This window comes from Pipistrellus kuhlii, unplaced genomic scaffold (genome assembly GCF_014108245.1).
Source record: "Pipistrellus kuhlii isolate mPipKuh1 unplaced genomic scaffold, mPipKuh1.p scaffold_m20_p_2, whole genome shotgun sequence".
Taxonomy (NCBI): Eukaryota; Metazoa; Chordata; class Mammalia; order Chiroptera; family Vespertilionidae; genus Pipistrellus; species Pipistrellus kuhlii.
Genome location: NW_023425515.1, coordinates 35,294,167 through 35,306,469, shown reverse-complemented (window position 1 = coordinate 35,306,469; position 12,303 = coordinate 35,294,167). Strand labels below are relative to the sequence as shown.

General features: G+C 39.9%; 1 pseudogene; it reads left to right on the top strand.

Moving 5' to 3' along the window:
- The first annotated feature begins 9,376 nt into the window (after nucleotides 1–9,376).
- LOC118724378 lies at nucleotides 9,377–11,743 on the top strand (annotated as a pseudogene).
- The last annotated feature ends 560 nt before the right edge of the window (nucleotides 11,744–12,303 follow it).

The window sequence follows — 12,303 nt, the reverse complement described above, 5'->3', positions numbered from 1 at the left end:
ACCAAGAATAAGTAATGTATTGTAGAAAGTGTATGTGTGTATAAAAGATGTTTATATTACCATTCTTTATAAATGCCAAAAATAAGGAACTTGGCACAGAGGATTTATTGATGGGCCATTATGCAGTTATTAAAACTTTATGTAGATTAATAGTTAACAAAGGAAAATATCATGCTATATTACAAGGATTTCATGCTTGAAAACAATTATGTGTTGTGTTAATATGTTATAGAAGCTGGAAAGCACACATATCAAAAGGTAAAATTAGCTATGGTTATCACTGAGTCAGAGAATTATGAGTGAGTTTTGTTCACTGTGATTTTCTGTTTTCCAAGTTTTTTGAACTATCATGTATGAGTTTAGTGTCAGTATTAAAAAATACATACATTCTGATAAGAATTCACTATAGCCATCCTCTCCCCAATATTGCATTCTCAGAGTCCACACACTTTGGTCAGTCAATGCTAGTCTCCCAATAGATGGATTTCATTTGTTCTTGAGACAACATCTTCCTTTAAGTTGTCTTGGCTATGGCAGCGTCTGAAACTGGACTGGAAAAGCCGTTTGGTCAGTTCTGTCTCCACATAACTTGAGTTTTTGCCAGTTAATGTTTCTTATTTCTTCATCATGGGATTTTTTTTCTCTTAATTATGTTTAAATATTTGTATGTTGGTACCATAGTTGCTTATCTTGTTTTCCCAGAGACCTGTCGTGGGGATATCCAGGGTGTGGATGGTGATGGTCATGGTACCTGACTACAGCCTCTCCCCAAGGCTGCTCCTGGAATGTTGAGCTCCCAGGCCCCTCCCATTGGTGCCAGTCCCAGATGGCTTGGGTCCCTGAAAGGCAGAATTGTGAAAACTTGCTTCACTTCTATGGCCCTTCTCCCTGCCTCTTCGATATTACCATCCTTTGCCCTGCTTCACCTCCATTGTCATTATTTATCTGGATAAGCTCACCTGTAGAGTCCTGAAGTGTCCTCAGAACTGACAAGAGGTGGGGGTTCTTGGTTATTTGATCCTTTTTAACCATTCCTGAGTGGTTTGCAGGACCAGGTTTATGGACCTATGATGTATATAGCACAGAACCCCATGCTCAAAAGTTCCATATACTTAGCTTACTGCTCTGCTCTTGCTATCTTAAAATTCTTAATAAATTTTGAGTAAGAAAAATTACGTTTTCATTTTGCATTGGGCCCAGCAAATTATGAAGCTGATCCTGATGGTTTGGTCTCTAGCTGTAGTCTTGTTTGAGAGGCAGAACAAAAAGAGCATGATATCTGAAGTCAGGCCAGTCTTGTGTTTGACTCTCAGCTCTGCCACCTAGCTGTGCAATCCAGTCTTAGTTTCCCCATCTGTAAAATAAGTATACATGAAAAATGAACATGTTTAAGGCTTCTAATATATCATAGAAACAAATAATACTACTTTCAAATTATTACTATTGGACAATTAAGATTTAAAACATCCCTGTAAATGTGACCTTACTCTTTCAGTTTACAATTCACTGGATTAAGGTCACATAAATTAGTTTTTCTAATGCCCAACCAAGTAGTGTCCAGGACATCAAATAGTGTACAGGACATCATCGAGTACAATCTCATGCCAACCCTGAACTAAAGGATCAGTACTGAGCTGTCTGTACTCAGCATGTATCCCTGACATCCTCCCTATGAAGGCCTGGGCACGGTAGTCTTTTCCCAATTGTTCTGGAGTATCAGCCTAGAGGTTACCCGAAACTTCCATGTTTCCTTCCCTTTCTCCCCTAGATGATAGAGGGAGTCCTTCTTCAAATAGAACTTCTATAGAATGACTCTGATAATTTGAAATTTCAGAAATTATCTTTTAGGTTTAAAACCTGCCCTGTCCTAGCTCCATACTTGCATTTAGGTTACACTCGGAGTCAGATCTGCTATTGCTACATTGCCTATTATCTAAGCTGCAGTAGTAAGAGTACTTCCTTGCACAATAGTTGGCATTTTAATACAATTTTATCATTTTCAGAATATTCATTCCATTTTTATGCCATTTGGTCCTTGAAAACATACTAAGAAGGGATTAAAATAAACTCCATTTTCTCAAATAAGAGAATGAACACTAGCAAGATAAAGTGACTTATTCAAAAACATCCAGCAAGCTGTTGATAAGCCAGGTGTAAGGAAAATATGTCTCATTCATTCATTCATTCATTCATTCATCAATTCAGTCAGTCATTGAATTGCTACAAGGCTTGGTGCTGAGTGTAGGTTCAGAAAGGGAACCTACCCACAGGCAGCTTATAGTCTTTTGGGGGAGAGTGATTTTAAGCAATTAATCACAATAATAAATGTGAACTTTTGATTCTGATAAGTACTGGGAAGAAGAAATACTTACGGCCAGGTTCTGGCTTGTCAGGAAATCTTTCAATTAAGCTGCTTCTTTGAAAAAGGCAAAATGCAACTATATTTAAAAAAACAAACAAACTTTTATTTACTTGCCTATTTATGTGATATAAAATATTTCTATGAAAGCAAAACAACTACTTTCATTGGGTAGTTATTAAAAACTTAGAGCTGAAACCGGTTTGGCTCAGTGGATAGAGCATCAGCTTGCAGACTGAAAGGTCCTGGGTTTGATTCCAGTCAAGGGCACGTGCCTTGGTTGCGGGCACATCCCCAGTAGGGGGTTGTGCAGGAGGCAGCTGATTGATGTTTCTCTCTCATTGATGTTTCTAACTCTCTATCCTTCTCCCTTCCTCTCTGTAAAAAAATCAATAAAATATATATTTTTTAAAAGTTTCTTTGGGAGTGTGCAATTTAATAGATGGCATTTTTACAATGGTCTATCTATACTATTGCAATACTCAGAAAGTTTCCCTTTTGTTTGGTTTTGCTCCCATCTATATTAATAAAGGGGGGGTATACTAATTAGACTGGGTCTATCAGACATCTTCTGGTCATCTGGTCCTTTTTCCAGACAAAGTTACAGTGGTGGAGGCCAAGGCAGTTAGGGGCGATCAGGCTGGCAGGGGAGAACAGTTAAGGGCAATCAAGCCAGCAGGAGAGGGTGATTAGGGGTGATCAGGCAGGCAGGCAGGCAAAGGCAGTTAGGGGTGATCAAATAGGCAGGCAGGTGAGTGGTTAGAAGCCAGTGGTCCGAGATTGCAAGGGGGATGACCGAGGTGTCCTGGATTGGAGAGGGTGCAGGCTGGGCTGAGGGACCTCCACTCTGCATTAATTTTGTCCACTGGGCCTCTAGTTTATACATAAAGTAGTTCAAATGTTTAAGACTGTTTTTCCCACCTTTGGCCTATACCTCCCATCCTTCCCTATACCAATTTTGTGCTTTTATTTGCAATACTAGCCTTTGAAACAGAACTTCAGCTTTCTGTCACTACCTAGAAGGGGGACAACTCCCCAGTTATTCTCCCAATTGTCTGATTCTGTCCATATCAAGTTATGGCTTCTTTCTCTTGGCCAAGAGCATGTCACTTTAATGTGGCCCTGAAAGCAGTTTTATAATCTGAAGAATAAACAGATTGCTTGTCAAATTCTCTTTGTCTCTCCCATCGTGACCTACTAACATTTACACTGCTTTGTGGAAACAAGGCAAAAGGGGGGGAGGGGTGCCTACATGAACTATTTCCATTATGGGAAAATGTGATATGTTGGCTTTCACCCCCACCTCAAGGCCACCCTCACCTCAAGGCCAGAACCACCCAAAGACAAAGGGACTAATGCTCAATAGTCATTCAAACTTTGTAACATTTTAGAAAATTCCCTTGAAAAATAGATATGTGGATGAGATTTTTTTTTTTTTTTTAATGAAAACCTTTCTCACTAAAGCCATTGCTTGGGGACTCATTTTTCCCTTATTGTATTTGGAGATAAGTTGAATATGCATCCATGATTTTTAAATTACAAAAGCTATGGACATAGAGAAATAAGTGTTTTCTAGCAATAAAGAAAAGATCTAGAGAATTCTACAATGGCATTGAGAGGTCATGTAGTGCATTGCTCCATCTCAGCTTCATCCCCTCCTCTTGGTAAGCCTCTCCAGCCACAGGGTCCTTCCAGGGCAGCCCATTCCATCTTTGGACATCTGGGATCATTTGGAAATCCTTCCTAACATGGAACTAGAATTCACCTTTATTTCCTATCCATTGGCTGCACTTCTCTGTACTGGGCACCACAGACACTCTACTGAAATATTGTCAAAGAAAGATCAGTGAACTCAATTTTTCTAGGCATCTGGTTTGAATTAGCTACTTCACAAATCTTTTTTTTTTTTTTTCCTAACTGGTACCAAATTTCCTTATAATTTAAAAAACACCCCACATTTCCACCTTATAAACAAAAAGTTCTCAAGATCTTTGTGTAGAAAATGCTCCAATGGTTTCTTATTCTGGGGAGGCATGTTTCCTTCTAAGGGCTTTAAATAGAAAATCAGTATTTTTCTGAACATAGTGCTTCAATTTTTTTCTTTCTTTTCATAATTGCATGTTGAAATTTTAGGAAAATGTTGTGACTTAACCAGGGAGATGACCAGTGAGAACCAATGATCTCTGCTACCTGGTGACTGAATTCCACCACAGCTTTGCTCCTGCTGAAGCCTGGTAGTGCAGTCCATCCTTAAAGAGCCGGTGATTGCTGGTCCAAATATTGGGTCGGCAACGAAGTAATTGCGGGTTTCACACATATATGGCTTCAGTTGAATTTTTAGGTTTGCAGACGTAGTACAAATGTAAAACACATTTTGTTATTTGATAGTTGGCTATTCAGCTGTTAATCAGTAAAAAAAGTTTTTTGATCTGTTTTGTAGTTTTCGTTTGGCGTTCGTTGAAAAATGGAAAATCAAAAGGAACATTTTCGTCGTATTTTGCTTTTTTATTTCCGCAAAGGGAAAAACGCATCGCAAGCTCATAAAAAGTTATGTGCTGTTTATGGTGACGAAGCCTTAAAAGAACGGCAGTGTCAAAATTGGTTTGCCAAATTTCATTCTGGTGATTTTTCACTCAAAGATGAAAAATGCTCTGGTCGTCCAGTTGAAGTTGATGACGCCCTAATCAAAGCAATAATCAATTCGGACTGTCACAGTACAACACGTGAGATTGCAGAGAAGCTTCATGTATCACATACATGCATTGAAAATCACTTAAAACAACTTGGCTATGTTCAAAAACTCGATACATGGGTTCCTCACGAACTGAAAGAATCACAGTTAATGCAACGCATTAGCAGCTGCGATTTGCTAAAGAAACGTAATGAAAATGATCCATTTTTAAAACGACTGATAACTGGCGATGAAAAATGGGTTGTTTACAACAACATCAAGCGGAAAAGATCGTGGAGCAGGCCAGGTGAACCAACTCAAACAACATCAAAAGCTGATATTCATCAAAAGAAGGTTTTGTTATCAGTTTGGTGGGATTACAAAGGAATTGTCTACTTTGAACTCTTACCACCCAACCGAACGATCAATTCTGATGTCTACATTGAACAACTAACGAAATTAAACAATGCAGTTGAAGAAAAGTGGCCCGAATTGACAAATCGAAAAGGTGTTGTATTCCATCATGACAATGCAAGGCCACACACATCTTTGGTCACTCGGCAAAAATTAATGGAGCTTGGTTGGGATGTTTTGCCACATCCACCATATAGTCCTGACCTTGCACCATCTGATTACTTTTTGTTTCGATCTTTACAAAACTCCTTGAATGGTAAAAATTTCAATAATGATGATGATGTCAAATCGTACCTGATTCAGTTTTTTGCTAATAAAAACCAGAAGTTTTTTGAACGTGGGATTATGATGCTGCCTGAAAGATGGCAAAAGGTCATTGATCAAAATGGGCAATACATTACAGAATAAAGTTATTTAGTTCCATGAAAAAATTGTCTTTGATTTTCTTTAAAAAATCCGCAAGTACTTAGTTGCTGGGCTTAGCTGCCAGATTCATTCAGAAATTACTGGTATTGTCCTCTGTAAAATGATATGTTCCTATGATCTCTCTCTCTTTTCAGCAAACCAGAATCCTGGATATAATTTGATCTTCATTATGGAGAGAGAAGCTGAATCAGATAATAGAAGACCTGAAGAGTTTAGTAAGTAACAGAGGATCAACCTCATGTTCCCCATCTGGCTCTGCTCCCCAGCTGAGGAAATTGTTCGAGGCTCAAGTTAATTTGTTAGGAACTGGGGAAATAATATTTTGAGTCCACAACTTGAGGCTAAGGGCTTTCCCTTGCTAAACCTCCCAACCCCCGAAATCTACTGAAATCTTAGATTTACATTTTACAATGGGAGGTGCCAAGATTGCTTCTTTGCACAAGTAATGCTCCTCTCCTGAAGCCTACAGGTAGCAATTTACCACATCCTCTGCATTTGACGGAGGGCTAGGACTTAGAGGAGGTCTTTTGCTCTCCTGTCTCTTGTCTTTTCACAGTATAATTATATGAGTTCCTAGGTGCTGCACTGATACGTGAAGAAATCCAGAGAAGAAATACAATATGTCTTCATTGTCTTTCATCATTAGCTCTTGATTAAATATTTCTTACCCTTGGCTAAGGTAGCATGGGGTGGAATAAGCCATGGGCTGCAAGCCAGAAGAGGTGAGTCCTAATCTCTTTTCCATAAGTATTAGTGGTGTGTCTTTAGTCAAATCACTTTCTGTCTTTGAGGTTTGGTATTTTCTTCTATAAAATCAGAGAATATATTGGATTATTTCTGAAGTTCCTTTGGGCTAATTTTTTAATTCTGTGATTATATCTTGTACTCAAAATCATGATTTTAAAAAAAACATATCTAAATTCAAAGTAACGGTGGTTAAAATCAATTAGTTAATCTGATGACAATTTATTGAGGTTTCCTCCATAAGGTAATTTTTAATTTTGCCTGCCCTTATTTAGTTGGAAGTGCCTCTTAGGGGTATCTTGAAGCAACCTATGCATTTCACAGTCTTTTTATTAAATGGTAATATATTTACTACCTTTATGAACCTATTCATTTAACTAACTATGACTAAAAGTAGTAAGACTTGTTTCTAAAAGTCACACCCAAAAAAAATCTCATCCTGTGTCATACATCATGTCCTCCTCTCCACAGAAAAGTCATATTTTGTCTCCCTGGTCAGTGTGGCTCGGTTGGGCATCGTCCCAGGTACTGAAAGGTTGCTGGTTCGATTCACATTCAGAGTACATACCTGGGTTGCAGTCTCAATCCCTAGTAGGATGCATGCAGGAGGGAGCAGATTCAATGTTTCACTCTCTCATCAATGTTTTTCTCTCTCTCCCTCTCTCTTCCTCTCTCTCTAAAAGTCAGTTCAAGGGTGGAAAAAAGAAAAGTCATAATTTAAGGATTTACAGAATATAATAAATGGTTTATTTCTTATACCCAGCTCTTTTTGTCACCTATAGAGATAGCAAGTAAAAAACAACAACAAAGAGCCTTCTTCAATTAAATTCAGGTCTTAAGTAATAATATTTCATATTTAAATGGTGTTTTAAAGTTCTTTAAAGTATTTTCATATAAATTATTTCATTAGCTTTGGCCATTACCCTCATAAAGTATAGAGGAGGGTAATGCTACCTCTTTTTATAAGTGAAGAAATGAAAACTGGGCAGTAAAACTTAGTCCCTGGGATCTTGGTGTTGAAGGCAGAGTGCCATCAAGTGGGATTTCCTTTTGAACAAATGTTAGCATTTGGGAAACTTTGCATTAGCCTTGCTTTTCTGAAATGAAAAGTCATCAAATAAATGATAAAGGCAAGCTCCTTGGTTCTCAGGTGGCTTGTGTCTCCTGCATGGTGTCAGTTACCCATGGTCCATGGTTTAGAATGGGATTTTTTATAATTACAGTCTGTTGTATACACATAAGGAAAAGGCATCCAAAACTTTGAATGAGCTAGAAATTACATGAAACCAGCTTGGTGGATTTCCTAGGTCACTGATGGTGACTAAAAACACAATGTACTTGCTAAGAGAAGAGTCTGCTAAATAAAATATGGCTTTGATACACTCAAATGTCTAAAAACTTTTTAAAGAATGGATATTTTTTTTCTGCGTGAATTTTAGATTGACAAATGAGTGACATTGTGCCTTATAAGTGTGAGTTGGTTTGGGGTTTTTTTCTTATCTCCTAAGATACCTGGAATTGAGCAGCAAGAAGGTCAGAGTGGCAGTGACATTTTAAGAGCTTCTCAGTGTAATCCTATACAGCCTGAAGAGATATCTCATATAATTTGAGTGACCCCTGCACACTTCCCACAGGCCACCTTACAGTTCCTAGCTTGAGGCCTTTGCAGAATCCATCCCAGCTGTGAAATGACTCCTCTCTATGGAGCCCTGGAACAAAGAAGCTCACTCTCTGCTTCCTAGTAAGCCTTGCTGAGATCCTAGAATTGTGGTTTAGCTCTACAGCCTTGGACCTTTAGCAAACAGTATCGTTTCTTTCAAATGAAGATAATAGCAAGCAAGGGTACAATCACTATTACTTTCTCTGTCATTTTTTTCTCTCCACAAATGTTTCAAGGTTTTGGAGGTAGAAAAAAAAATCCAGATTTGCAGGCCAATAGTAACAACTTTGGACAAAACCTCTTCAATAAAGCCTCACACCATTCATTTCACCTATTTGAAAGCAATAACTTGCAGAGACAAGTAACAACTTGCAAAACTTGTTGACTTTGTCATCTGATTTCTTAAGGAAAATGCCAAGTAGGTTTGGATTCTAACACCCTCTGTTTCATGGTGCCTTAGTAAAGTAAAATATTTCAGAAAAGTTAGGTCCTAGGAGAATGCAATCTTAAAGATTTATTTAGTGAAAGGAGATATAACTCATAGGGCAGAGCTGGAAGTGCATGAATGAGTTTGGAGTTTACATGAAATCACTGTTTCAGAACCCCCTTAGTATCTTTGGCTGGGAAAATTCAGGTTGATCCAACTTTTTGGAATGCATCAAAATTGTAGAAACTTGTAGTAGGAATATGAATCACTGTTGCTGAAGATTCAAAGGGTCCTTAGGTGTGTGGTTGTCCAATCTCCTCTATGATATAGGAATCTCCTCTATAAAAGCACTGTCTCTGCTTGGACATCTCCAGTGATAGGGAGCTCACACTTTACAAGGCAACTCAGCTCATATTGAATAGTTATTATTTTCTAAAATGTCTTCCTGGTATTATAATTTTTATCCCTTTTAACTCTCATCCAGTTCTAGTCTTTGGAATATGGTGAGTAAAATAATTCCCTCTTCTCTTAGACATCATATGTAGGGGCAAACGTAATAATTTTGAGTATTTGCTTCTCTGAGATAAATATCCCTTTAAAATAAAATAATAAAAAAGTTTCTTCTAAAATAGGCTACCAGACCTTTGGTTAAAAATATATATATAAATATTTGGGGGTTTGAAGAGTACAGTGACTGGTGCTGAACAACCAAAAGTCCAATATGAAACTGTGTTGCCTATCCAGGCACCCAACCTTACCATGCAAAGTGCTCAAATTCAAACCAACCACCATTATGTTGGACTGTGGACTGGACATGACTTCCACCCTCAATTTTCTTCTTTTGCCACTTGTTCAAAGTCCCAGGCTGTCTAATCATCCCAGCTGGTCCCCCAAAGGATGGAAATGTTTTTCTTGGACATAGAGCTGAAGGAATGCTCAGGCCACGTATTCTGTGCCAGAGACAGAGCCAATAGATCTGTCCACGGTAGACGTGACCCTCCTCTCTAACTACCACTACACGATGGCGCTGCCCTACATCACTGAGCACACCAGGTTCACAGCACAGTATGACCACTGAGCCCACCGTTCAGATCGGCAGATTTCTCATGGAAGAGCTGGTGAACTTCATTGAAAGAGTGCCCAAGGCGCAATCTGCCTCCTTGTGGAAGAACAAGGACATTCTGTGGCTGCTGCCCTCTCTTCTCAAGGACACAGTGAAAGTACCAACCTGGAGAAGATGCAAGAAGTGAGCGCTGCCCTGAGTAAAAGCCAGCTGGTGACATATCCTCGGAAAATTGAGCTGTTTGGTATGGTCCAGGTGCTGACACTCAGCTCTGACCCTGCCCTTGGAAGCTCCAACTGGATTATTCAGTCCCATTATGAGAAGGTATCTTACATCTTGGGATCCTTTTTGCTTACCACACACCCACAGCTCACAGACCAGGCGTCTTTCAAAAACAGATGTTCTCCTGACAGGCCTCACCCAGATTCCCACCACCAACCAGGAGGACATGGTGGGAGAGTTCTTCAGCAACCTGGCACTGACCGTCCGGAATGGAGGAAATGTGTTGGTCCCCTGCTATTCATGGGGTGATCTATGACCTCCTGGAGTGCCTGAACCAGTTCATCCACTCAGCCCGCCTCTCCAGCATCCCCTTCCACTTCAGCTCCCTCGAGTTTTCCCAGATCTTTGCTGAGTGGCTTTGTCACAACAAGCAGATGAAGGTGTATCTCCCAGAACCACCTTTTCCTCATGCAGAGCTCATTGATATCAACAAGCTGAAACACTACCCCAGCATCCATGGTGGCCTCAGCAATGATTTCAGAAAGCCATGTGGGGTGTGCACATGGCTAGAATAGCCTCCGGTGTGGGGATGTGGTCTGTTTTCTAAAGCCCTAGGGGAAGTCTAGTCACAACACTGTCATATTCATAGAACCCGACTTCTCGTACCAGCCCTCGGCCATGAAATGCATTTACTAGTACTGCCCCAGTGATACCTAGCTGAATTTCACCCAAGTGTCAAAGCTGCTCAAAGAAGTGCAGCCCCTGCATGTGGTCTGCCCTGAGCAGTACACACAGCTGCCCCTTGCCGCAGGCTCACAGGATGGACCTGATGATCAATTGCCAGCCTCCTCGCCCTGCCTGTCAAGAGACGCTATGAGAAGATCGAAATCATGCCGGAACAAGCAGATTCCATGGTGCCCATAGAGATTAAGCCTGGCATTTCCTTTGCAACCTTTTCAGCTGTGCTGCACTCTAAAGATAACAAGCAGGTCCTTCAGCCCCTGCCCAGACGGGCCCAGCCCGTGAGTGGTAAGAAGAGAAAGTGGGTGAGCGATGACATCCTGGACTGCAAGGTTATAAAGCTCTTGCTAAGCGGCACCATCTCAGTGGAGCAGTTTGTGCAGACCCTGGAGAAGCACAAGCATCAGTGAAAGACACTCATAAAGTGGAAGACACAGCTAAACATCACCTTGCTCCAAGAAGTGGAGATCCTCATCCGGATTGAGGAAGTTCAATCCACATCATTTGTGACAATGACAAGAGACTCAGGGTACGATTGTCCTCAAATTCCTCCAGAAGTTCTGAATGAAACACGTGAGCCATGTCTGCTTCCCTGAGATCCCACCACCCTTTCCACTCTGCCTACCCAGCACAGTGAGGAAGGGCACACGAGGTCAACCAGGCTTTTGTGGTGGTCTCTGACCTAAAGGAAAAGGCTCTGAGGGCCATGTCAGGAGGGAGGGCCGCACCTGCTGGTCTGGATTTGTAACTCTGTCGCAGGCAAGAGACTTTGCTTTATTTAAGTTTTAGACTCATTTCTTCCCAAGCCTGGTTCTCTCAGGTGGCCGGGATGGTAAGACAGGGGACTGAGTGGCATAAGAGTGACAGAAGCAATTTCTAAGAGGTTAGTGGTGGGGAGGAAAAACGATGAGTGGCCAGTGTTTGTTTTTCATCATGTCACAGGCCACGGGAAGGGAATCAGTGACTTTGCTTTACTTGCTTGTCAACTGTGTTGCATCTGATAAGACAGACAATCCTCTCAAAAATTAGTAAAATGAACCCATATATCTTTATTTTATATTGTGAGCCCATTTCATTTTGTTAATAAAAATTTTTTTATAGGAGTCTCTATCTATGCTCTGTTGAGCCTATAATTTACACTGATATGGTATCTGGAAAAAAAAATGTGAAAATATTCAGACTAGAATAAACTTAGAAAATATTACAGCAAATTTTAGTTTCTGAGCATGTTCAACCATATAGTCTGGCTTTTTTTTTTTTTTTTTTTTTTTTTTTTTTTAATTTAAACTTTAGCCTTATCTGTTTTGGCTCAGTGGATAGAGTGTTGGCCCAGTAAGGGTTGTGCAGGAGGCAGCCAATAATGATTCTCTCACCCTTTCTGAAATCAATAAAAATAAAAGAATCTAGGAAAGCCACATTTAAAAAATGAAATATAAAATTCAAATAAATAAATAAATAAATAAACATGTGGGCGTTTGGAAAGACATTCAATGTTTTTAGTCGGGATTTAATATGTTAAGAATATAATGTCTCCCTGTAGTAATCTATTAGTACTATGTGATCCCAATCGATAAGT